Source organism: Bubalus kerabau, chromosome 2, assembly GCF_029407905.1.
Source record: "Bubalus kerabau isolate K-KA32 ecotype Philippines breed swamp buffalo chromosome 2, PCC_UOA_SB_1v2, whole genome shotgun sequence".
Lineage (NCBI taxonomy): Eukaryota > Metazoa > Chordata > Mammalia > Artiodactyla > Bovidae > Bubalus > Bubalus kerabau.
The window spans coordinates 111269229-111296471 of NC_073625.1; the positions used below are offsets into that span (position 1 = coordinate 111269229).

Genomic DNA, 27243 nt, shown 5'->3' on the forward strand with positions numbered 1-27243 from the left:
CCTCAAAGGCATATTGTGAAGATAAAATGAGATAAGCCCTTAGAATTCTTCCTGACATTTGGTAAACACTGCTAGTAGCTCAGTCAGTAAAGAATCTGCCTGCAGTGTAGGAGACATGGATTCAATCCCTAGCTCAGGAAGATCCCCTGGAAAAGGAAATGGCAACCCACTCCAGTATTCTTGCCTGGAGAATTCCACAGACAGAGGAGCCTGGCAGGCTCAAAGAGTAGGTATTTTGAAGCATAAATGTTTAACTACTGTATAATTCTGCAAAGTAGTATGAACTCTAGTTTATTCAGTTTTTCTTAAATAGACATTTGAATGATTTCTAGTTTGTTGCCATCACCAGCAAGAACATGTAATAGCATATCTATCTACATGTAATTGTGGTTTTCTGATAGAACTTAAAATTTATTTTGAGTATTGAGATTCATCCTTTGTATTTATTGCAAATATTTGTTTATTGCTTATATTTTCACTTTCTGCATGTGTCAAAACTTCAAACCGAAAATGAAAATACATCTCTCTCTGCCCATCCCCCGCTTGCCCTTTACTCACATATCTCACAGATAGTACATGTAAAGTTTACATAATGGAAGCAAAAGTTTCATGAAACATACTCTTTACCACATTCCATATACTTTGATACTTTCTATTCTAGCTTATCCTTTGCATTTCATTTTAAAAAATGCTGATAGAGACCCTTTAAATTGATTTCAAATCACTAGTTCATTGAGTCCCACAGTCTGAAAAGCTCTGCCCTCTTTCTCTCCCACCCTGTGGTGAACTAATCTATAGATGCTGGCACCCATTTGAGTTTCCCTGTCTGGCAAGCTCGTAGCCTATTAGAACTGGAGACTTCCCTTGAACCTCAGCCCAATTAAGTAGGTTCTTATCCATCTTTTCCCAAGAGTTGAGACCCAGCTACTGTACCTGCCAAAAACAAACAGATGGTCTCAAAGTAAACCACTGCCCCAGATGTCAACCACCTGACTTTGAATTTCACTGTCTGCTGCCATGCCTAACCCACCGGATTGATATTAGCCCCACTTGCCCCCATCTGCCTAAGATTAACAGGGAAATAATTTTAAGACTGTTGGCTCACTTCCATGTTGACAATTAAGGGAGGTCACTCTGTCAGAAGGGAACTGTTTCCAGGCAATGCTAGCACTTAAAATCCAGAAGGGACAGGATCATGATTTTCCAAGTTCAGTTTATTCAAATCCCTGCCCAGCCTGAGTTTGGGAGTACAGGAATGGGGGTGGGGAGATGGAACTGTGTTGCTAGGATCCTGGTAGAATTGGGGCTCTAGCCAAATGGACTAGAATCCAGGGCAGAACTCTGGGCACACAGGAGGCGGTCAAGTACAGATGACTAAGCATAGCATGTTGAGGTATGCGGTACTACAGCAACACTTGGGTTGCTAAGGCCCGCCTGAAACTCACAACAAATGACAAGATTGTATCTAGGTCCCACCAGGTGATGGAGCTAGGCTCCTGCTTTGATCAAGATCAGCTCAGGAACAGGGTGACCCTAAGCATGTAGATTGGGGGCATCCAGGCCTTCAGCTGAGAGTGCCAGGGCAGGCAGGGACTCATAGGAAATAATCATGAAGAAAAATTCCTTGACTGCTACATTAAAGCTGGGAATATAATTCTTCCCCTGGGCATTTGACTCAGGACTTGTGAGGAGACCATACTGATTAAACAATTTAAATGAAAATTGATATGATCAAGATTGGAGGAGCATATCAGATCAGCAGATTTTTCTCAATTAGGAAAAGAAGGAAAGAAACTTGTTCTACTCTTAAAGAGAGTTTTCTGACAGGTAAGTTTACTCATTCACTCACTCCTCTGCCCATTCATTCATTTATAATATAGGACACACTTAACTGAGGGATGCTGCTGCTGCTAAGTCGCTTCAGTCGTGTCCAACTCTGTGCGACCCCATAGACGGCAGCCCACCAGGCTCCCCCGTCCCTGGGATTCTCCAGGCAAGAACACGAGTGGGTTGCCATTTCCTTCTCCAATGCATAAAAGTGAAAAGTGAAAGTGAAGTCGCTCAGTCATGTCTGACTCTTCACAACCCCATGGACTGCAGCCCACCAGACTCCTCTGTCCATGGGATTTTCTAGGCAAAAGTACTGGAGTGGGGTGCCATTGCCTTCTCCATAACTGAGGGATACCTGCCTTCATTTACTCTTGCATTGTCAGATGTGCACACTCTCATATTTTCTTGGTATCTTTGGATGTTACAAACAGAAGGGCAGGTGTAAGGTACTTGTATTATACAACTTAAATGTGCAAATTTCTCAGGCAACATTATTTGACTTTAGTGTCAGCGGGCCCCTGATGACAACTGAAAAGTGCTCAAAAGTCAGTTTTACATGAAAAGTAAGTTTATGTTTTTCCTCTGTTGGTAGGTAACTCCCTATATAGCAGCGAAATACAGATAGTAATGACAGACTCCTGAAAGTAAACTGTAGGAGGTGGAAATATTCAACACCTAAACCCAGATGTCAGCAGAGATGACATCTCTGCTTATGTCCTTTAAGATTTAAGAAATAACTTGTCCCTTACTCCATCCACTTCCTGCCTGCATTTTGAGGAGGCAGCACTGTGCTCTGCCATCCTCGGGTAGCAGGGCCAGGGAACTCATGTGGTCATGGTCACTTGGCTTCAGTTCTGGTTTTCAGTGTCTCGTTTTCATCTCCCCTTAGCAGCTCTTTCTTCCCCGTGTTCTACTGTCTGACCCAATGTAAAGCTCAGTTCTCTTGTTTTGTTTCTCCCCTCTTCTCTTTCCTACCTCCCAAATGTCACATGAGACATTTGAGTATGCAGAGATCAAACTGCCAACATCCGTTGGATCATCAAAAAAGCAAGAGAGTTTTAGAAAAGCATCTATTTCTGCTTTATTGACTATATCAAAGACTTTAACTGTGTGGATCACAATAAACTGTGGAAAATTCTTAAAGAGATAGGAATACCATACCACCTGACCTGCCTCTTGAGAAATCTGTATGCAGGTCAAGAAGCAACAGTCAGAACTGGACATGGAACAACAGATTGGTTCCAAATAGTGAAAGGTGTATGTCAAGGCTATATATTGTCACCCTGCCTATTTAACTTATCTGCAGAGTACATCATGAGAAATGCTGGGTTGGATGAAGCACAAGCTGGAATCAAGACTGCTGGGAGAAATATCAATAACCTCAGATATGCAGATGACACCACCCTTATGGCAGAAAGTGAAGAAGAACTAAAGAGCCTCTTGATGAAAGTGAAAGAGAGTGAAAACGTTGGCTGAAAACTCAACATTCAGAAAATTAAGATCATGGCATCTGGTCCCATTGCTTCATGGCAAATAGATGGGGAAACAGTGGAAATAGTGACACACTTTACATTTTGTGGCTCCAAAATCACTGCAGATGATGATTGCAGCCATGAAATTAAAAGATGCTTACTCCTTGGAAGAAAAGTTATAACCAACCTAGAGAGCATATTAAAAAGCAGAGACATTCCTTTGCCAACATAGGTCTGTCTAGTCAAAGCTATGGTTTTTCCAGTAGTCATGTATGGATGTGAGAGTTGGACTATAAAGAAAGCTGAGTGCTGAAGAATTAATGCTTTTGAACTGTGGTGTTGGAGGAGACTATTGAGAGTCCCTTGGACTGCAAGGAGAGCCAACCAGTCCATCCTAAAGGAAATCATCCCTGAATATTTATTGGAAGGACTGATGCTGAAGCTGAAACTCCAATACTTTGGCCACCTGATGTGAAGAACTGACTCATTTGAAAAGACGCTGATGCTGGGAAAGATTGAAGGTGGGAGGAGAGGGGGACAACAGAGGATGAGATGGTTGGATGGTATCACCATGGACGTGAGTTTGAGTAAACTCCGTGAATTGGTGATGGACAGGGAGGCCTGGCATGCTGCAGTCCATGGGATTGCAAAGAGCTGGACATGACTGAGCGACTGAACTGAACTGAAAGTTCACTGAAGACTTGGGGTGAAATGGAGTTTTATAAAAACATTATATATTGCTTATCCTGCATCATTTCTTCCTTCCTCTTCCTTTCTCTTCCTCCCCAACCAAAACTCACGGACCTTTAGTCTGTAGGTAGGGAGAGGGTGATGTTTTCTAGATATCATTAAAAATCCCTAAAATCTAAAACAAAGGGGCCCATTCTGCAATTAACAGCACCCAATAACTGGTAGATGGTTTGACTTCTCAGTCTTTCTTTCTATCCTTCTTATATCAATTGGAACAATTAATGTCACCCTGTAAAGAGGGGTGAAAAAGTTCAGTTGGGTTTAAAATATACTTAATTTTATTTTTTTTTGTTTTTGTTTTATTTTATTTTTTTACTTTACAATATTGTATTGGTTTTGCCATACATCAACATGCATCCACCATGGGTGTACACGTGTTCTCCATCATGAACCCCCCTTCCACCTCCCTCCTGATACCATCCCTCTGGATCATCCCAGTGCACCAGCCCCAAGCTTTCTGTATCCTGCATCGAACCTGGACTGGTGATTCGTTTCTTATATGATATTATACATGTTTTAATGCCATTCTCCCAAATCATCCCCCCACCTCTCCCACAGAGTCCAAAAGACTGCTCTATACATCTGTGACTCTTTTGCTGTCTCGCATACAGGGTTGTCGTTACCATCTTTCTAAATTCCATATATATGCATTAGTATACTGTATTGGTGTTTTTCTTTCTGGCTTACTTCACTCTGTGTAATAGGCTCCAATTTCATCCACCTCATTAGAACTGATTCAAATGTATTCTTTTTAATAGCTGAGTCTTGAGAGTCCCTTGGACTGCAAGGAGATCCAACCAGCCCATTCTGAAGGAGATCAGCCCTGGGATTTCTTTGGAAGGAATGATGCTAAAGCTGAAACTCCAGTACTTTGGCCACCTCATGCAAAGAGTTGACTCATTGGAAAAGACTCTGATGCTGGGAGGGATTGGGGGCAGGAGGAAAAGGGGACAACAGAGGATAAGATGGCTGGATGGCATCACTGACTCGATGGATGTGAGTCTGAGTGAACTCCGGGAGTTGGTGATGGACAGGGAGGCCTGGCGTGCTGCGATTCATGGGGTCGCAAAGAGTCGGACACAACTGAGTGACTGAACTGAACTGAATACTCCATTGTGTATATGTACTACAGCTTTCTTATCCATTCATCTGCTGATGGACATCTAAGTTGCTTCCATGTCCTGGCTATTATAAACAGTGCTGTGATGAACATTGGGGTACACTAAAATATACTTTAAAAATCATTATGCTAATATGGATTTATTAATGTAGACAAACCGTATGTTAGCTTTCAATGGATTGCATGTGATCATAGTTATTACACTGTTTAAAAATACATAAATTTTTAGTATAGACAACTGCAAAGAGGAAAAACATAGCCCATAATTTTCCCAGGTTGTATTATTTGATATAATACCCAGATTTTGATGATTTTTTTTCTGCTACCATTCTGGCTTGCTGGAATTATAGGGTACTCATACCATTGAGTACGAGGAGAAATGATACTTTGACCAAGAATCCTCACCTGGATCCATCAGTGGGACTGAAAACATCAAATCACAAATCAGGAACTGGCCTAAGGCAATGGAACAATTGATGGTAGAAAGTCTCTGAGGAAAAGGTGAAATTAAAGGTGGTCCATGGCTAGAATTCAAGGCAACCATAGATGATGCCAGACCCAAGAAAGGACATGCATGGAAATCGAGATCCAAGGAAAACTCTTAGATCTGAGCAGGAAGGGTTGAAAGAGACTAGGGAGGAGAACAAGAGTGGGTGTCATAGATTCATATGTATTTCAATTCATATGGATGTATGGAACAAATTATGAATTCCTTTAGAAATAAAATGTTAAAGGTTGTTATCATAAACGAGCTTATGTGTGGTTTTATTTTTTGTCTTCTCTTTCTTTTTTAAACAATAAACATATATATCAGCCAAGGTTCTTACAAACAACAGAGGCTGACCAAGGCTGATTTTAGGGGAAAAGGAAATTATTTAAAGGACATTGGGAACTCACAGAACTCACAATCTGTAAGAACAAGTTTAAGAGAAAGGAAATAACCAGGGAACCCCAAACTGAACCAGGAACTGTTCTGATAAGGACATTGCTGTTGCTGCCACTAACTCCTGGTCACCACAGCTCACGGTGCTGCCCAGCTTTAAGTGCTGGATACTACTGCTGCTAACCGGAAGCTCTTCTGCCTTCACCTGCCACCAAAAATGGACACAGGCTTCTTTGTGATAACCCATTCTTCAAGGTCCAGGGAGTTCACATTTGTTTGACTGATCTTAGGGCATTCTCCCACGCTCAAGGACAAAGAAACTGGAAAGTGAGAATCTGCAAGGTTTGCTCCCATCAAGACTCATAGATAGGGAGTTCTCCAAATACAGAAAGGCAAGATAAAAAGAAAACATTTTCTTTACTTTTGTAATTGTGTCAAAAAGTAATAAAGCAAAACAAAACAAAAAACCCCAACCCATACAAAACCAAATCAAACTAAATCAAAACAAAGGTGTAACATCCATGTAAGCACTTTGAGAAAGACCATTATTTTTGTAAATAAGAAAAATAGATGCACACATATTTTACACATTTGAGGAAAAAAGATTCATGAAGTCATCTGAATGTGAATACCTTTCATATTTGAAACACATTTATCTCACATTTTCTGGTTTGCTAACCAGCAGTTCAGCCCAAAATACATGCCCTTTTTACACTCTCTGATGAATTTATAGTTACTAAAAGCTATTTATTCTAATGTACTAACAGGTAAATTATATATAGTCTGATGTTTTAAGCAACTGACCTTCCTATAAGTATGGTTAAGGGAATAACAAAGAGTGCTACTCTACTCAGTAATTTTTTGCCATCAAAAATAGAAATTTTTAAATTGTCAAAGAATAATATGTACTTGGAATATTCACTAGAATTAGCAATAACTATATTTAAACAATCAATTTAGAGCAAGATCCAAAGAAATCAAGTTAGATTTATTCCAATGATGTAAGGATGATACATTCACGAATCAGTGTGCACCACCACATTAACAAAAGGAAAGATAAAAATAACATGATCAACTCAATAGATGCAGAAAAAGAATTTGACAACATTCAACATCATTTCATGATAAATACTCTCATCAAAGTGGATATAGAGGAAACATATCTCAACATAATGTAGGCCATTTATAACAAACCCACCACTAAACTCACACTCAATGGTGAATAACTGAAAGCCTTTCCTCTAAATTTAGAAACACGATAAGGATGCTCACTCTTACCACTTCTATTTAACAGAGTATTGGAAATCCTAGCCATAACAGTCAGACAAGAAAAAGAAATAAAAAGCAAACAAATTGGAAGGGAAGAACTAAAACTGTCACTATTTACAGATGACCTGATACTTTGTATAGAAAAATCTAAAGTCTCCACCACAAAACTATTAGAACTAATAAACAAATTCAGTAAAGTTTCACAATACAAGATTAATTTAGAGAAAAAAGTTGTATTTCTATATACTAATAATGAACTATCAGAAAGAGAAAGCTAAAGGGAATTCCCTGTTGGTCCAATGGCTAGAACTCAGTGGTTTTGCTGACAGGGCCTGGGTTCAGTCTCTGGTTGAGGAACTAAGACCCCGCAAGTGGCAAGATGCAGCCACGCCCCCTCCCCCCCCACAAAAATAGAAAGTTTTTTAAAAATCATGCTAAAATTACATCAAAAAGATTAAAATATCTAGAAATCAATTTAACCAAGGCAGTGAAAGAAGTATAATCTGAAAAATATGAAACATTGATGAAGGAAATTGGAAGATGATACAAATAAACAAAGATTATCCTGTGCTCTTGGACTGGAAGAACTGATATTCTATGTGCATACTACCCAAAGTAATCTACAAGTTTAATGCAATACCTCTCAAAATACCCATGACATTTTTCACAGAACAAGAAAAAATAATTCCAAAATTCATATGGAGACCACAAAAGATCCCAAATTGTCAAAACAATCTTGAGAGAAAAAAGCAGAGCTGACGGTATCACCCTTCCTGACTTCAGACTATTCTACAAAGCTACATAATCAAAACATAGTGGTACTGATACAAAACAGACACGTGGACCAATAGAACCTAATAGAGAGCATGGAAATAAACCCACGCGCCTGTGGTCAATTAACCTATGACAGAGGAGGCAAGAATACGCAATGAAGAAAACAATCTCTTCAACAAATGGTGCTGGGAAAATTGGGTGGTTACATATAAAAATGAAATAAAACATTTTCTCAAACCATACAAATATAAACTTGAAATGGATTAAAGACCTAAATGTAAGATCTGAAACTATAAAAGTCCTAGAACAAACATAGGTGAACTCTTTGACATAAATTATAGCAATATTTTTTTGGATCTGTCTTCTAAGGCAAAAGAAATAAAAGCAAAATAAACAAATGGGACCTAATTAAACTTAAAAGTTTTTGCGTGGCAAAGGAAGCCATTGACAAAATGAGAAGACAACCTATGGAATGCAAAAAAAAAAAACCCCACCAAAATTGTAGATGACATGGCTGCCAAGGGGTTAATATTCAAACTACATAAATAGCTCATATACCTTAATACTAAAAATTCAAACAACTTAATCAAAAAATAGGCAGAAGACCTAAATAGACATTTTTTTCAAGGAAGATATACAGATGTTTAACACACATGAAAAGATGCTCAACATTGCTAATTATTGGAGGAATGATATTCAAAACAATGAGATATCACCTCACACCTGTCAGAACGACTATCATTAAAAAGATTACAAGCAACTAATGTTGGAGAGAATGTGGAGAACCTAACACTTTAAAAAACAGAAACATCACTTTGTTGACAAAGGTCCATGTAGTCAAAGCTATGGTTTGTCCAGTAATCATATATGGATGTGAGACTTGGACCATAAAGAGGGCTGAATGCCGAAGAATTGATTCTTTCTAATTGTGGTGCTGGAGAGTCCCTTGGATAACAATGAGATCAAAACAGTCAATCCTAAAGAAAATCAACCTTTGGGATTCATTGGAAGGACTGATGCTAAAGCCGAAGCCCCAATACTTTGATCACCTGATGCAAAGAGCTGACTCATTGGAAAAGACCCTGATGCTGGGAAAGATTGGGGGAAGAAGGAGAAAGGGGCAATTGAGGATGAGATGGTTGGATGGCATCATCGACTCAATGGACATGAGTTTGAGAAAACTCCGGAAGATAGTGAAGGACAGGGAAGCCGGGTGTGCTGCAGTTTATGGGGTCGCCAAGAGTTGGACACTATTTGGCAAGTGAAATACAACAATGTGGAGAAAAGAGAGCCCTTGTACATTGTTTGTGGGAATGTACACTGATGCAGCCATTATGGAAAACAGTTTGGAAGGTCTTCAAAAAACTAAAAATATAATTACCTTATGATCCAGCAATTCTACTTCTTAGTAGATATCTAGAAAAAAAATGAAAACACTATTTCAAAAAGATACATGCACTGCGATCTTCATAGCAGTACTACTTACAATGGCCAAGATATGGAAGCAACCTAAATGCCCATCAGCAGACTGAATGGATAAGGAAGATGTGGTATATATAGACAGACACACACAAAGAAATTTCATCATAAAAATGAATGAAATTCTGCCATTTACAGCAACATGTAGGGCAGACCTACAGAATATTATGCTTAGTAAAATAAGTCAGAGAGAGAGAGATAAATACATGACACAGTCATTTATATATGGAATCAAGAAAATAAAATAAACATAAATAACAAAACAGAAACAGCCTCACAGATATGAAAACAAACCAGCAGTTACTGAAGGGGAGAGAGGAGTGGGAGAGGCAAGTTAGGGTATGGGATTAGGACATACAAACTACTATGTATAAAATAGATAAAAGCCAGGAGTGCAGGGAGCTGTAGCCATTATCTTGTAATAATTTTTAATGGAGTATAATCTGTAAAAATACTGAATCACTATGCAGCCCACCTAAAACTAATAATATTATAAATTATCTATATGTTAATTTAAAAAGTAGCATTTCAAAAATTGTGAAGAATAATTTGTATCCAAAGCATTCACTGGAATTAGCAATAACTATATTTAAAGAAGCAATTTTTTTAAAATTATTTTTATCTATTCATTATTTATTTATTTTTGGCTGCATCTTCGTTGCTGAACTCATTGTGGCAAGCGGCGGCTAACGTCCAGTTGCAGTATGCAGACTTCTCATCGCGGTGACTTCTCTTGCTGTGGAATATAGGTTCTAGGGCACGGGCTCGGCAGTTGTGCCCAGGGCTTAGCTGCCGCACAGCATGTGGGATCTTCCCAGATCGGGGATTGAACCCATGTTCCTTGAGTTGGCAGGTAGATTCTCAATGTTTGGACCATCAGGGAAGCCCTAAACAAGCAATTTAAAGCAAGACTCAAAGAAATCTAAAGTCCTCAGTACAATAAGTATATTTGTCTTGATCTCCTTCAGATTTTCTCTCCTATATTTTCTGAATCCAAGCACTAGAACAATTTTCTTTAAAATGCCAATTTCATCATGTCATTCATGTGCAGAAAATTTTTCGCTATCTCTCTGTGCCTTTAAGGAAAATCCAGACTCCTGAGCTGGCATTAAGACTTTTCTTCAGTGTCCCTGTATCTTTCCAGCTACATGTCTCACCCCCATAGCTAGAGCCAAATGGATTACTGAACTAGCCTTGTGCTTTCCTGCCTCTGTGCTCTGTTCATATGGTCTTCTCCACACAGTAAAGATTGAGGGCAGGAGGAGAAGGGGACAACAGAGGATGAGATGGTTGTATGGCATCACCAACTCAGTGGTCATGGGTTTGGGTAGACTCTGGCAGTTGGTGATGGACAGAGAGCCCTGGTGTGCTGTGGTTCATGGAGTTGCAAAGAGTCGGACACGACTAAGCGACTGAACTAAAAACTAAAAAATGGGTGTACCCAGACACTAGAGAAGGGCGTGGCAACTCAGTCCAGTATTCTTGCCTGGAAAATCCCATGAACAGAGGACCCTGGTGGGCTACAGTCCCTAGAGCTGCAAAGAGTCAGAGACGACTAAAGCAATTTAGCACACATTGGTCATGGGTCTGCCCAGGGGTATATCTCACTGTGTGAGTCCAAGTGCAGCATCCCATCATTCACTCAGTCTGCCTTTTCATCCAGTACTCAGGGATCATGGTGGAGACCCCAAGTCTTGTAAGACATTGAGAGCCTTGTACAAAGATAAAGGCTGGGGGGCACAGCTATCTTTGGGGTGCAGATATTAGGGAAGAAGTTAGTTTGAGAGGCATGCAGGAGGTAACACCAAAACGTTCAGAACAAGAAGGGAGAGAGGGATGATAGTAAAGATTGCTTTGTAACTGAAAAAACCTTCTTTGGGAAAACACAAGAGACCTCCCCCACCCCACCCTTGGTTAGGGACTCCCAGAAATAGGTAGGTGGAATTTGAGAGTGGTCAGATTTCCCAGAATTGAAGATGACAGCAGAGCCAGAGAAATGCCGGTTTCACCATTACTGTGACTCTATTTCAGACAGGTGTGGCCTCGGACAGCATGGGTTCTATTCAGCCGTGTTTATTTGTCATTCTAAGGCACACAGAAATGACTGAGAAAAATGGTTTTATTTAGGTGAAGGGATTATGGGTAATTTTTGTGGTTTTATAACAAACAAAGTTTAAATAAAGTATAAAAAATTTAATAACAACTATATATAGTTATTATTAAGTTGTTACCACAAAATTAAATATTTTTAAATGAAAATATTATTAAAGTTACCATAAAATTTTATATATAAAATATATATATTATATATATGAGGCTTTATGCTAGTGGTAAAGAACCCACCTGCCAACGCAGAAGACATAAGAGCCACAGGTTCAATCCCTGATTTGGGAAGATTCCCTGGAGGAGGGCATGGCAACCCACTCCAGTATTCTTGCCTGGAGAATCCCATGGACAGAGGAGCCTGGTGGGCTATAGTCCATAGTGTTGCACAGAGTCAGACACCACTGGAGTGACTTAGCATGCACACAGTGCACACACATATATATGAAATGTATAGTTAAAGACACACATTGTTCACATTGGTCTGGGAACAGTTTCTGACCAGATACTTCATGGGTCAATGACAGCTTCCATACCAGGGGCTGTTGGCAAATTGTTAGGAAAGCCATTGTGGTTGGAAATAGAGGAACAAAGGGCCCTATTAGGACCTGAGTGGGAGAAAAGGGGCAAGGAGCCTCTTCCTGCATACCAAGAGAAAGGCAAAAAGAAGAAACTAAATGATACAAGCTTTCTACACTCAAGGTCAACTCAGGGTAAAATTTGGGTTGTAACAGAACAGGTCTTAAGTTTCAATTCCATCTTACTTTTTATCGCCTGGGACCTCATTTTCTTTCCATTTCTATTTTGAATCATTAAAATCTATGAAAGTATGTTTCCTTTTTTTGCTTCACTTTGTTCTGTTTCTTGGAACTGTCTTAGCACAACAGCTCAGTCTCTGCCTGTCTCCTGAGCACCAGCTCTGGCTTTATTGTCAAGTCCGCACAATGCCCTGCAGAACCTCAAGAGATTCCTCACATTAAGTGAGCCATGCACACTGGCCGTCTCACCCACAGGCTGCCACCTGCTGTCTGCCCTGTGGATGTTCCTCTACCAGGGATGCACCCTGGGCAATCTGCACACCTATGGGAGTGGCACGCCCTCCTTTCCCAGGTGGACTGAATTCCTATCATCCCTGAGAACATGCTCATCTCTGACCCATAACTCATCTGACCTCAAGAAGTCCTGGGAACAGTGTCCTGCCCCAATTACAGAAACCAGAGTGTGGCTGAGGTCAGTCCCAGGCCATCCTTGCCGGGCCTACTGCCCTGCGGAGGATTCCTGGGGTTGACCACAGTTTAGTTCATGGGCTTCTTCAGATTTTATGAGTATCACTGAAGTAAGTCCAGGCTGTAATGCTCCACAGGTCATGTAACTCCCTCACTCTCACCCCAAGTGGCTTGCTAATTCTTAGATTTGTCTGATGCAGTTACTAAGAAAACCTCATTGGACTGCAGTGGTTCTCCAATGCTTGTCAGAAAACCTTCATTTTGTCCTTACCTTGTCTATATACTTCCCCTCGGTGACCACAGGTATTATGGCCTGGTTAATGTTGAATATTTTGAGCGTCTGGCAAGAGACTATGGTCTGGGGTATAGGTTTCCACCAGTTCGGGTTTTATGGTTAACTCCCAATAAACTAAAAATGTGCCAGGGCTGTTTAACGCCCAAACATTGCCAAATAACAGGCCCTCTTAAACACCTAAAGTGCGTAGAATTTGACTTATCCCACTGTGACCCTGACTTTTTGCAATGAGATAGAGCACCCCAGAGTTTACAGAGATACCACACCCACTATGAAATACTGTGGCCTCAAGGTACACTGTAGATCAGTTTTACAATTTATTGTGCATATGAATCACCTGGGGATTTTTGTAGAAATGTAGATTCTGATCCAGTATATCCGGATGGGACCTGAGATTCTGCATTTCTAGAAAGTTCCAAAGTGATATTAATGCTGTTGTTCTGAGGACCACACTTGGAGTAGCAAGACTCTGAAAGAAGCAGAGCAGGTGGAAAATATTCCAGAACATAATTCTGAATTGTGTCCTTTTATGGACAATTTTCTTGCAGCTGGAAAGGAAGTCAGCTTTAAGACAGACGGAAATGGCCTTCATCCAGTTGGCCACTTTTCCCAGACAGATGATAGTTCTTTGTGAGCAAGCGGAGATAAGGGAGCAGATTAGTGTCAAAAGGAATCCAACCATATGTGAGGCACTTCCACACCACCACACATATACCTCCTCAAATTCAACCTAAACACACCCCATTCCTCACCTACCCACCTAGTGATTCAGCTCTTTAGGCCCTAGGACAGGGCAGAAGAGATGATGTGAAATTGCTCAGTGACTGGATAATGGTTAGTTCTGACAGCTGGCATTTTCAGAGAGGTAACGGGCTTCTTTTTGATCTCCACCTGCTCTCCAGGTGGTGGATGGCAGCTTGCTGGGCACTAGGGGGATCAGAAATAAATTAAGACTATGCCTTGCTCTCTAGACACTTGCCGTTGAGTGAGGAAGACACATTTGGACAAATAACAGTGGAATGATGTGTTAAGGCTTGAGAAGTCTCATGACAAATATCTGTTTTGATCATATTTGGTGAGAAGGTGAGGCTAAGGTTTGGGAAAGGACTCAAAAAAGGCTTCACAGAAGAGTGGCTGGGGAGCTAGGACTTTTCCAGGTGCAGAAGGAAGCACGGGAGGGTAGTCTAACCAGACTATCCTGACAGCCCATCTTGAAAGGAAGGCTAGCATGAGAGGCCATCTCCAAAGAGGAATCCCCAGGACCCAGGTTTTCCAAAGCACACAACGTAGTGAAGGCTCTTGCTTAGTATCAGAAAAATATTTGGTCAGATAGAATTCCTACTGAGGTATGAGGGTTTTCTCTTTTCATTTAAAGGTTTCTCTGAGTGATTTTAGAAGTATTTCCAGTGAAGTTAAAAGTAGATAAGAGTCGGTTGCTGTAATGAAAGGGTATTTATAAGCTTCTCTGAAATCTTTGCCCCAGAAAGATATGCAAGTCAGAACTCGGTGCTCCAGAGACAGGCCTGTTGTCCAGGGCCAGCTGCAACACTGAAGGTGGGGGTGGAATTGTCACCTAGTGGCCCAAACCACAAGTGTGAGCTCAACTGAGGTATCGGGAGTTGCTTCAGGTGTGGAATCATGTCCTCTACAAGTCCTATAGCCTAACCTCCTCTATCCACTTTCAGGGCCTGAACCTTAGTTTGGTTAATGGAGAATATCGATCCAACTCTGAAAATGTCAAATGGGCCATATACACAAAAAATTAATTCATGGTAAAGTGTAAAGAATCACTGAAAAAATGTTGGTGACGGATGCTGCACCTGTGTCTAATTTGATGGAGGAGAGGAATTGTTGGCCAAACCGTGGAGAGTAGGAAAAGCAGGGGTGGGGGTGGGGCAGTGGGTCGTCACTGAGAGAAGAAACAAATACAGGAAGAGGCTGCTGGAGCAGCAGCTGCCTTTGATTTTACTTGTTTACCTTCTCCTGGGATGGGGCAAACAGGAGCTGCTCATGATATTATTTTTAGAGCTATTTTCAAACAGTGTGGCTAGAGAGGGTTGTGCTGTTGTTTGGCTATGAAGAATGTTTAGCCTAATCTCCTTACAGAAGGGCTTTGTTCCCAGGTGCACCAGCATGTTAAATTAAACATCCTGAAGAAAGAATCCTATATTAGTGCTCCCAAATGATGTTTGGTGACTCCTCTAGCACCATGAGGGGCCCTGCCATAGTCTTATTCTGGTGCCAGCTGGGGGCAGTCTGACTTGCTGTTTCCCCCAGGCTCCACTTCTCCAGGGTCCCTTACTATTTGCCAAATTCTTACATTACTCAGAGAGAGCCCAGGGGCTCCTTTTAGCTTGGGAAAAGGGTAATTTCGGATAAGGAGGCTGTAGTGAGGCAGAGCCATTACAGAGCAGGTGAGAGCAAGGCTAGGGAGGCTGCAACAAGGAAGCAGAAGGGCCAGGGACTGGGGATTTGACAGCCAGGCAGACCCCATTCTCATCCTGGCTTCTTGTGACCTGTGTGACCACTTGGGCAAATTAGCTCATCTCTCTGACCTTAGTTTCCTCTTTTAAAAACCGGAGATGAAAAACAGTGAATGTTATTGTGAAGATTTAAAAGAGAAGAATATAAAGCCTAGAACCTAGCACCTAGAGTGTACTCCATCATTTCCTTTCAATGCCTACCTTCAAATCTCCCTTCTCATCGCCCCATTTCCTTCACTATTTGTCTCCACTTCTTGTTGGAAGGGTTCCTCAGTCTCCAGCATTGCATCAAGATCCCTGTCTTCTGCTGCTGCTGCTGCTAAGTCGCTTCAGTCGTGTCCTACTCTGTGCGACCCCAGAGACGGCAGCCCACCAGGCTCCCCCGTCCCTGGGATTCTCCAGGCATGAACACTGGAATGGGTTGCCATTTCCTTCTCCAATGCATGGAAGTGAAAAGTGAAAGCGAAGTTGCTCAGTCGTGTCCAACTCTTCACGACCCCATGGACTGCGGCCTACCAGGCTACTCCACCTATGGGATTTTCCAGGCAAGAGTACTGAGTGGGGGGCCATTGCCTTCTCCACCCTGTCTTCTAGGAGTTCTTATTTGGTGTGAAACAAAAAGATATGTTACAGCTGAAACTTCTGAGTGCCTCCAGGTGGAGGCTTTCTCCTTTTAGAATGCTCAGCTCCTCTCTGGAATCACTTCCTCCCTCCCAGGCTCTGGGGCTTTCAGGGGCCCCTCAACAAAAAGGGTGGGTGGCTTAGGCTGAGAAACAGATGCTCTTTCTCAGGGCCCTGATTCTTTGGTGCCATTTCCAAATGACCTCTTTTCACCTTCTGAGTGTTCAAACCTCGAGGGTCTAGGTTAAGCATCTTGACTTGAGGGAAAGGTCCCAGACAGATCCTCAGCTACTTTTAGTTTGAGCTGGGATTTCTCATATTTAAGTAAGGTATAGCGCCCCAAGGAAGGGCGCTCCCCCACCCTTTCTTGTTGTTCAGTTGCTAAGTAGTGTCTGACTCTTTGTGACCTCATGGACTACAGCATGCCAGTCCTCCCTGTCCTTCAGTATCTCCCAGAGTTTTCTCAATCTCATGTCCATTGAGTCAGTGACGCCATCCAACCATCTCATCCTCTGTCACCCTTTTCTCACCTTGCCCTTAATCTTTCCCAGCATCAGGGTCTTTTCCAGTGAGTTGGCTCTTTGTATCAGGTGGCCAAAGTGTTGGAGCTTCAGCTTCAGCATCAATCTTTCCAATGAATATTCAAGACTCATTTCTTTTAGGATTGACTGGTTTTATCTCCTTGCAGTCCAAGGGATTCTCAAGAGTCTTCTCTAGCACCACAGTTTGAAAGCATCAATTCTTCGCTGCTCAGCTTTCTTTGTGATCTAACTCTCACATCCGTACATGATTACTAGGAAAAGCACAGCTTTGACTATATTGACCTATATTGGCAAAGTGATGTCTCTGCTTTTTAAAACGCTATCTAGGTTTGCCATAGCTTTCCTTCCAAGGAGCAAGCCTCTTTTAATCATGTCTGCAGTCACCATCTGCAGTGATTTTGGAGCCCAAGAAAATAAAATCTGTCACTGTTTTCACTTTTTCTCCATTTGCCATGAAGTGATGGGACCAGATGCCATGATCTTACTTTTCTGAATGTTGAGTTTTAAGCCAGCTTTTTCACTCTCCTCTTTTACCTTCATTAAGAGATTCTTTATTCCTCTTCACTTTCTGCCATTAGAATGGTATCATCTGTATATCTGAGGTTTTTGATATTTCTCCCTGCAATTTTGATTCCAGCTTGTGATTCATCCAGCTTGGCATTTCTCATGATGTACTCTGTGTATAAGTTAAATAAGCAGGGTGATAATATATAGCCTTGATGTGCTTCTTTCCCAATTTTGAACCAGTCCATTGTTCCATGTCCAGTTCTAACTGTTGATTCTTGACCTGCATACAGATTTCTCAGGAGACAGGTAAGGGGATCTGGTATTCCTATCTCTTTCAGAATTTTCCAGTTTCTTGTGATCCACACTGTCAAAGGATTTAGCGTAGTCAATGAAGCAGATGTTTTTGGAATTCATTTGCTTTTTCTGTAATCCAATGGATGTTGGCAATTTGATTTCTGGTTCCTCTGCCTTTTCTAAATCCAACTTATACATCTGGAAGTTCTCGGTTCATATACTATTGAAGACTAGCTTGAAGAATTTTGAGCATTACCTTGCTAGCATGTGAAATGAGTGCAACTGTGTGATAGTTTGAACATTCTTTGGCATTGCCCTTCTTTGGGATTAGAATGAAACGTGACCTTTTCCAGTCCTGTGGCCACGGCTGACTTTTCCAAATTTGCTGGCATATTGAGTATAGCACTTTAACAGCATTATTTTCTGGGATTTTAAATAGCTCAGGTGATGGAATTCCATCACCTCTATCAGCTTTGTTTGTAAGACTGCTTCCTGAGGCCCACTTGACTTCACCCTCTAGGATGTCTGGCTCTAAGTGAGTGACCACATCATCATGGTTATCTGGGTCATTAAGACCTTTTTTGTATAGTTCTTCTGTGTATTCTTGCCAGGTCTTCTTAATCTCTTCTGTATGTTAGGTCCTCACTGTTTCTGTCCTTATTGTGCCCATCTTTGCATGAAATGTTCCCTTACTCTCTTACTGTCTTTAATTTGGTAAAATAGCAATAACATAAAATCTACCATTTAAACCGTTTTAAGTGTTAAATTCAGTAGCAGTAAATGCATTCATATTTTTGTGCAACCATCACCACATTCCTCTCCAGAACTTTCTCATCACCTCAAACTGAAATTTCCTACCCATTAAATAGTAGCTCCCCATTCCTTTTCTTACAGTCCCTCCTAACACTATTCTACTTTCTGTCTCTATAATTGGATTATTCTAGGCACCTCAGATAAGCATGAAAGCATTAGTTACTCAGTCATGTCCAGCTCTTTATGACGCCATGGACTGTGGTTCACTAGGTCCTTCTGACCATGGAATTCTCCAGGCAACAATAGCGGAGTGGATAGCCATTCCCTTCCCCAGGGGATCTTCCTGATCCAGGAATTGAATCTGGGTCTCCTGCATTACAGGTGGAATCTTTACCGTCTACTGTCTAAGCATCATAAGTGGAATTATAAAATATTTGTCCTTTTGTGTATGTACAGGCCTCTTTTAATGAAAAATGATACGTTACAGATTTACTCTGTTGCCTGTTCTGATGTTTCAAACACACACACATGCACACGCACACATACATATATGTATGTGTAAAAGCAGGTATAGAATTGTATGTGTACAGCTCTATTTACAGGTTAGACAATTAGAAAACCAAATCTAAAAATCCACAAAATTTTATATAATTAAATATAATATGAAAGATGATATTCTGCTAAAACAAAACCCCAAAGTTGTTTAAAAATAGAAAAATTTTGGTTTTGGCTCTGTTTAGATTTTTTCTGCATTTTGACTTTATCTTAATACAGAAAATAACTGTTTGCCTAAGTATGTTATAGGGAATGTCACTAGTAACATCAAAGCTTAGTTTGATAGTTCAGAATAATCAGACCACACACTTCACAATAATGATGCCAACAATCAAGTCTTGAAGACCAATTTTAATGAAGTTTTACTGATAATAATGTAAAATTATCTTTTCTTAGAGATAAGATTAACATTGTGATGTTATTGAAATCTGAATTAAAGGAGGCATCTAATCTAACTCTTAGAGTTGGGAACCAAAAAAAATAACTTGTAATTACCTACTATACTTGAAGCTAAAGAACTGTTGCAACTTGGTACATACAAAGATAAGCTCTGAGCAGTAGAATCTGAATATGAAATCATCTGCTCTGGCAAGGACCTCTTGAATCTAGTATGCTTTTAAAACTGTTTCAATCATCTATTGCTACAAAATAAGCTGCTTCCCTGGTGGCTCAGGGGTAAACAATCTGTCTGCAAATGCAGGAGACACAGGTTCAGTCCCTGGGTTGGGAAGATCCCCTGCAGAAGGGAGTGGTAACCCACTCTAGTATTCTTGCTTGGAAAATTCCATGGACAGAGGAGCCTGGCAGGCTACAGTCCATGGGGTTGCAGAGAGTTGGACATGACTGGGCACGTATATAAGTCATCCTTAAATTAGTGGCTTAAGACAGCAGCATTTATTTTGCTTAGAAATCTTTGATTTGGGTTGAGGCTTGGGGAGAGCTTGTGTCTGTACCCTACGACTTACCTGGATTGGCTTGAAGACCAGGGGCTGGAATCATATAATGAAGAGAATGGTAAACCTTTTCTGTAAAAGATCAGATAGTTAATTATTTTTACCTTTGCAGACCACAGAATTTCTGTTATAACTACTAAAGTCTGTCATAGACAAAGAAATAAGACATAGAAATAAACCATTGACAAATAAGTGAGCATGGTTGTGTTCTAATAAAACATAAAAACAGTCAATAAGTCATATTTGGTCTACAGGTCAAAAATCTGCCAATCCCTGATCTGAAAATTTGTTCACTCACATGCCTGGAACTTGACGCTGGCTTCTGACTCTTATCTGAGTCTTTCAGCCAGAATGCCGACATGTGGCCTCTCCATGGGGTCTGAACTGTGTTCCAAAGGCAAGTGTTCAGAAAGCAAGAGCCAGGAAGAAGCTCTATCGTTTTTATGACCTAGCCTGGGAAGCCGTGCAGCATCACTCTGACCACATTCTATTAGTTGAAGCAGTCACAAAGGCCACTGAAGCTAAAGGGGAGGAAGCATAGACTCCACCTCTAGAGGGGACAGAGGCAAGGTTCTGAAAGAGCACGTGAGATCAGGACCACCCGCCATGTGATGATCCGATTCTCCCCCTAGTTTTCTAGGTTTTTTGTTTTCTGTTTTTACATTCAAACCATTTCAAAATCCTCACTTATACAATAAACCCTGATGTCATTTGGGCTTCATTTGTTATGAAAATATTCACTAGCACAACCTTTGGTACTGAAATTTCATGGAGCATTCTAAAAGTCATCCAGATGATTCAGAACAAGCTAAAATTTATATTATCACTAAAATAAAGAGCCAAATTTAAAAAAAAAATCTCAAAGAGATCTTGCGGTTTTCTGAGAATATCTTCTCCATTTGAGAAACACTAATCCAAGACTTAGGCCACAGGGGAAAACAAATTCCTCCCAGCCTTTACAGGATCCAGTCCAACTTCCCAGAATGAAGGTCAAAAGTCCTGTAATCATAAGCTATGTGCATTTGCTGCAAAAGTCCTCTCCCCAGAACTCCCGAGGGAGGCTGCAGTCCAAGGATTTGGTGGTGTTCCCTCAGATACACTGCTAACAAGCCCCTCATTGTTTTTAACCATTTTCACTAGCACTGTGGTGTTTCAGCGGCCTCTTCACAGCAGCGTGGGAAAAAGGTTCTCTCCTTTAATATCAGTTGGAATCTGGATAGATATGCCTCAGCTTTCTGGATCATCTTCCAAAAGTCTTTCTTCAGGTTTTCTTGGTGTCCAACCTGGAGGACTAGACACCTGCTGCAGGTGGTAGAGAAAGCATGGGGACTCTTTCCTGCTTAACCATCTGACTTCTCTTTCTTGATGATCTGAATAAACAGATCTTAATACCACTGCCCATTCTGACAAAGCCTTGCTGAGATCTTCATTCAACAATTTCAGTGGTGGAAGAAGACATGGGAAGCATGTCTTCAGGTCTGGAAAACCCCGTTCAGGGAATCCGAGGTGGGTGGACTGAGATGCCATATCTGAAGTCCATAATAGACCTTAGTGAGCATCAGGCAAGATGGCGGTAACAGCTCATACATCTCCATGTATCTTCATTCTGGGTTGTTGGATGTTGAGCTTTTCACAGTTGGTCCAGGGACTGAGGAAGAGAGGCCCAGTTGGTGTGGGGCTTTGGAGACCTTTACCAAGCATCTGGAAGGGAAGTAGCAGCATATCCTGAAGGTGAGGAGATATTTGCTGCTGCTGCTAAGTCAACTTCAGTTGGGTTTGACTCTTTGTGACCCCATGGACTGTATCCCACCAGGCTCCTCTGTCCATGGGATTCTCCAGGCAAGAATACTGGAGTGGGTTGCCAGGTCCTCCTCCAGGAGATCTTTCTGACCCAGAGATCAAACTTGGATCTCTTAGGTCTCCTTCATTGGCAGGTGTGTTCTTTACCACTGGTGCCACCTGGGAAGCCTGGGGAGATACTTGGTTAAAACTAATTTGCTGTTTCTATTGCATTTGGTACCTGGGAGGCTTAGCTGTGGGCCCTCCCTTTCTCCTGTATGTCTCAGTAAGGGGTCTCTATCTGAAGATGCTTTCCCTCTTTCCTGCTGCTCAATCCCCTACTGAGAGTCAGACCTTCTTTCTGTGACTCATGTAGTTGCTGTAGAGATAATTCTGATGTCAGAAGCAGAGGCCATTGATTTGAGAGGAGGAAAGCAAAGACTATTCAGAAAGAAGTCTCCTCTCATCAAGCAAATACCCCTAATTAAGAAAGCCGGACAGATTCTGTGTCATGGAAACATAATTTCCTTTGACTCAGGGAGTTCCAAGAATTGCTGCAGGCTATCAACATTTCATGATTTTTAGGGGTAAATGTTCTCATCTTTGCTTTGAGTTTTCTTGAACAAAAGTGAATTCAATCTGACATTTGTGAAATACCTCATATGTTCCAGGAGTGGTCCTAGTGACTTTAGAAATAGGTATGAACAACAGAGTTCCTACTCTCAAGAAATTTGCAATGGAACAAATTAATCTTTAAGTGGCAACCCTGGATGCTCTGTGGATCCTGGTAGAAAGCCGAAAACTTTGGATGCTGTTATGGGTTGAATTGGGCTTCTTAGAAGGCACTAGTGGTAAAGAACCCTCCTGCCAATGTAGGAGCCATTCTCTGAATGTCTTTATGTTCTGAGACATAAGAGACATGAGTTTGATCCCGGGGTAGGGGAGATCCCCTGGAGGAGGGCATGGCAACCCACTCCAGTATTCTTGCTGGAGAATCCCATGGACAGAGTAGCCTGGTCGGCTACAGTTCATAGGGTCACAAAAAGTCAGACACGACTCAAGTGACTCAGCATGCGCACATGCATATGTTGAACTGTGTTACTCCAAAATTTGTATCTTGAAGTCCTAACCCCCAGTACCTCATATGTGACCTCATCCGGAGATAGAATCTTTACAAAGGGAATTAAGTTACAGGGAGGTCATTAGGGTGCACACCAGGGAGAGAGGCCTGGAATGGATCTGTCACAGCTCTCAGAAGGAATCAATCTTGCTGACATCCTCATTTTAGACTTCTAGTCTCCAGAACAGAGACAATAAGTTTCTGTTTTTTAAGTCACCCAATCTGTGATACTTTGTTATCACAGCCCTAGCAAAATAATATAGATACTCAGTGACCCCTTTCTGCTTTTGTACAAGCTGGTGAGGAAAACCCTGGATGGATGTGAATTAAATGTTTATAGAGATTGCATTTAACAGACATTTGATAAATTCATTCATTCATTTATTTATTCATCCATTTCTTATCTCTTTACCCCTCAGTTTATTTATTTTTTATTACACTTACCACTATCTGAGAAATTTTACCTTTTGTTGACTTGTTTACTGTTTCTCCATCTGCTTCATGATAGAGGTGCAATAAATATTTGTTGAATAAGAACTTGCCCTCTCTTGTTCCCTTTCCTCTTACTTTCCATTAATACTAAAGCACCTCTTACATCTACTGTGTACACAGCTTTCCATGCTCATCCCTGTCAAAACATAAAGACATTCAGAGAATGGCTCTTGTCTTTGAGGAGTTTGTAATTTCAGATTCTTCAGAGGTGAAGAATATCCACATGAGGGGCTGCACTCCTCACACAGGTGAGTGTAAGCTGGGCGACTGTGGGATCACTGCTGGAGCAGACAGCGGGTGCCATGGGCTGAGATGTAAGGGAAAGCTTCCCAGAGGAGGAGGGACCCACCCACAGGAGATGAAGGGATAGAAAAGGAGAGAGTAGGGAAAAAGAGAATATCTATAATTCATCTATGTTCCTAACCTGTATACTTAGGAAGGAGTCAGATTACTCCAGGACAGGAGTTGCACAGATCATAAGGATGCTCAGCTGGTAAAGAATCCGCCTGCAATGTGGGAGACCTGGGTTCAATCCCTGGGTTGGGAAGATCCCCTGGAGAAGGAAAAGACTACTCACTCCTGTATTCTGGCCTGGAGAATTCCACGGACTTGTACAGTCCATGGGGCCACACAGAGTCAGACACGACTGAGAGACTTTCACTTTCACTTTCTTTCAAGGATAGAGATGGTGGCAGGACCCAGAAGCTTCTTTCTGGTATGGAGATCAGAGTCAAAACCTGGGTGCTCTCAGCTCTGGCTGCACAAGAAAATTACTTTGGGAACTTAAATACTAATGTCAGACCCTCCCTTGCTCCGAGATATCCTGGAAGTTACAGGCAGGGCTTCAGAGGAAAGAAATCCTTTTAGAATGTGGATGGACAGCAGTGGCTTCTGCATTCACGACCCAGGTCACTAGACCCCGTCACGATACTCCCGTGGTCCCAGAGTGACAGGCATAGCTGCTGGAAATACAACAGCTGGCTGCATTCTCTGGTAGGACCTCTTTTCCTGAGTGTAAACGTACCTGCTTGTGACATCAGAAGACTCCGTTGACAGACCTGCATGTTGTTTCCAGTTCTCCACTATATTTTATGGTGGGAACAGTAGCAACAACAGTAGAAACAATCTGGCTTCCCTCTTTTTTTAGGACCCTCCAGCTTCCTGTAGGTGTTCATAGATGGGAACCATCCAGAGGAGAGGTTTTCGCTGTTGCTGATTTTTGTTTGTTTGTCTGTTTTGAGGATGCTGGGGAAATTGCATCCAGAGTTTTCAGGGATCTTACTACTTGGGTCCTGTTAGCTTAATTTCTTCCAGCATTATCTGCAAGGTTCTATCATAATGCTTGGAATATAGTGGACTCTCTCAACTAACGAGACAGCACAGATCTTCTGCAATGCTAAACTTCAAGTACAGTCTGAGGGAAAAAAAGCTGCCAAATTCCTTTTTGTTTGTTCAAGATCCACTTGATACAAACAAAGGTGAGAACAAAGAGTGAGTTTATCAGTTTTCAAAATAAACCTAGAAATGCTGATTGAGATCTCTGAGGCATTGGGCACTGTGCAAGATGTTGTGGGCATGTGATGATAAATCAGACATGGCTTTGACGTCTGATAACCTAGTTGGAGAGGCAATAAATGAACGTGTGAAAAGTTAACAGTGAAGGACTTATAGAACTGCCCAAGATAATAAATTCTGAGACCAGCTGGAACTGGTCAGGGGAACAAGAGGTCACTTCAGGCTGGGGTGCATAGAAGGAGGGAGAGAGGGGCTGGTATGAACAAAAGTGAGTGTTGAGGAGGGTGCTGGCAAGCTCTGCTTACCATATAGTAAATCCATTTGGTGGGAGACAGGAGGAGAGATTTAAGCAAGTTGAGAATGGGGGAAGGTAGAGCTCCATAAGGGAGGGCCTTGAATCCCAAACCAAGGTGAGAGCTCATCTTGCAGGAAGTGGGAGCAATGAAAGTTTTTCAGCAGAGTGGAGGCTTGGGTTGAAGAGATTGCATGGCCCATTCCCAGTCTCCCCAGAAGCCCTGTGGTCTGCATGCCTTCTAGTCATCATGGGGTTTTCTGCAATCCTTGTCCAGCATCATCTTTTTCTGTCACTTAGAATGCACAACTCTTAAGAAAAAACTTTCAGTCTGGAGGACTGGGTTTGGTCTTTCTAAACAAGGGATTGGCTTATTTTCAGTATCATGTGTGTTTGGCATTGAACTTCCTGAAGCGGGCAAAAGTGACCGGGTAGCTTTAGAAACTTCCCTTCCAGCCTTCAAGATCCTGTTCAATGACTCAGCAATGGAGGGTTTTGCAATAGGCTTACAGAACCAGACAAGCTTGCTTTCCCTAAGGAAACCTTGGTGTCCTAAGAGAACCTCAGCCTAGGTCCCTGCCCTGCCGGGTTGAAATTCCTTCTGTCTTCTCGTAGCATGCATGGAGCACATGCTCTGGGGCATCCAAAAAGGACTCTGGAATCAAATCAGATTTCAGTTAAACTTTGGCTCCATCTCTAACCAGCTAAGTTACTTTGGCTAAGTTACCTAACCTCTCCAAGTTACAGTTTCTCATCTGTAAAACAGAAATCATTAACTACTCTGTAGAGCTGTTTTAAGTCTTAATGAGAGAAGTATTAGTGACACAAAGTTTTACTGTTGTTGTTCAGTCACCAAGTCATGTGTGACTCTTTGTGACCCCATGGACTGCAACACACCAGGTTTCCCTGTCATGTAATAGGTTCCTTGACACATACTAGGCTCCCTACATATTTTTTTCTATTATAAAGGGCATAATATTCTGTAAATGAAAATAGCTGTCTTTTGGCTCCACCCTAATAAAATTCGACTTCCTGACTTTGAACTGAAACTTTCGCTAGGCCTGCTCTAATATTGGAGTCCTGCAGGTGAATGTGTTCCCCACACACAGAGTCTGACCTGGAAGGGGTTCAGGGAGAACTTTCTGTTGTCCTAGAAGTGGGCTGAACCAAAGGGCCATCCTTACGTTCCCAGATCTTTTTAGAAGACCCTTCCATCAGGAACAAATTGAACACAGGAATGGGGATTTTGGTATAAAGCAAGAAAACATATAGAGGCTTTTAAAATATAAAGCTGTATTTCCCAAACAACATTCAAAGACACACATTTATGTAATGTTTACTAGGTGCCAGGCATAGTTCGAATCAATAATTAATATTAATTTATTTAACCCTCAAATCAATAATTAATATTAATTTATTTAACCCTCATATTTATGTGAGGTAGGTGTTATTATCCCAGTTTACAGTTGGGGAAACTGAGCCACAAAGAAGTTAACCAACTTGCTGAAAGTCACACAGTCCCATGGATGACTCTAAGCCCTGGTAGATCATGGGGAAATTTACTGTACAAAATTAGTGGAGAGCCTATTTAAAGGACTTCTTTTGAAAAAGGGTCCAGGCATCATCACAAAGCATTTAAACTTCAGTGAATCAACAGCACGGTTGTTTACTCCAGTTGAGATATCTAAGCCCTGCTTCCCAGGTGACCTTGGCTCTTATGCATGGCCTCCCTGGGGTCCCCCTTGAGACAGTTCTGGCGAGGCCACTCTTGTCTTGATTTCTTTTGACAAACACCTGCTGAGCATCAATGCATGCACCACAGTGCTGGGTGCTGGGGACACGAAGATAATTACAAGTGGCAGGCAGGTAGCTCACAATCTAGTACAGAAATGAATCCATGGTTATGTATCCACTGAAGAAAGGGCTCTGCAAGGATTTCCTGGCCTTCTTCATAGAAGTGGGCCCCACTTTTGCTCAGTTCAGACCAGAGCAGCTTGTTCACTTACAAGAGAGGCAAGATCTATAGACCAAGCTAAGCAGGTACCTCTTGTTCTTTACTTTCTTCCCTCCTTCACCCACTCCAGTATTCTTGCCTGGAGAATCCCATGGATAGAAGAGCCTGGCAGTCACAGGCTG

General features: G+C 41.6%; 1 long non-coding RNA gene across 1 annotated transcript in view; it reads right to left on the reverse strand.

The window, feature by feature from the left end:
- LOC129643573 (uncharacterized) overlaps window positions 1-16995 on the reverse strand; it is a 47917-nt gene extending 30922 nt beyond the window's left edge. Inside the window, exons 1-2 of the long non-coding RNA XR_008710390.1 lie at window positions 15886-16995; window positions 9480-9514 (exon numbers count right to left, since the gene is read on the reverse strand). This is a non-coding gene — a long non-coding RNA (uncharacterized LOC129643573). The remainder of the gene's footprint in view (window positions 1-9479; window positions 9515-15885) is intronic.
- Between the last annotated feature and the right edge of the window lie 10248 nt (window positions 16996-27243).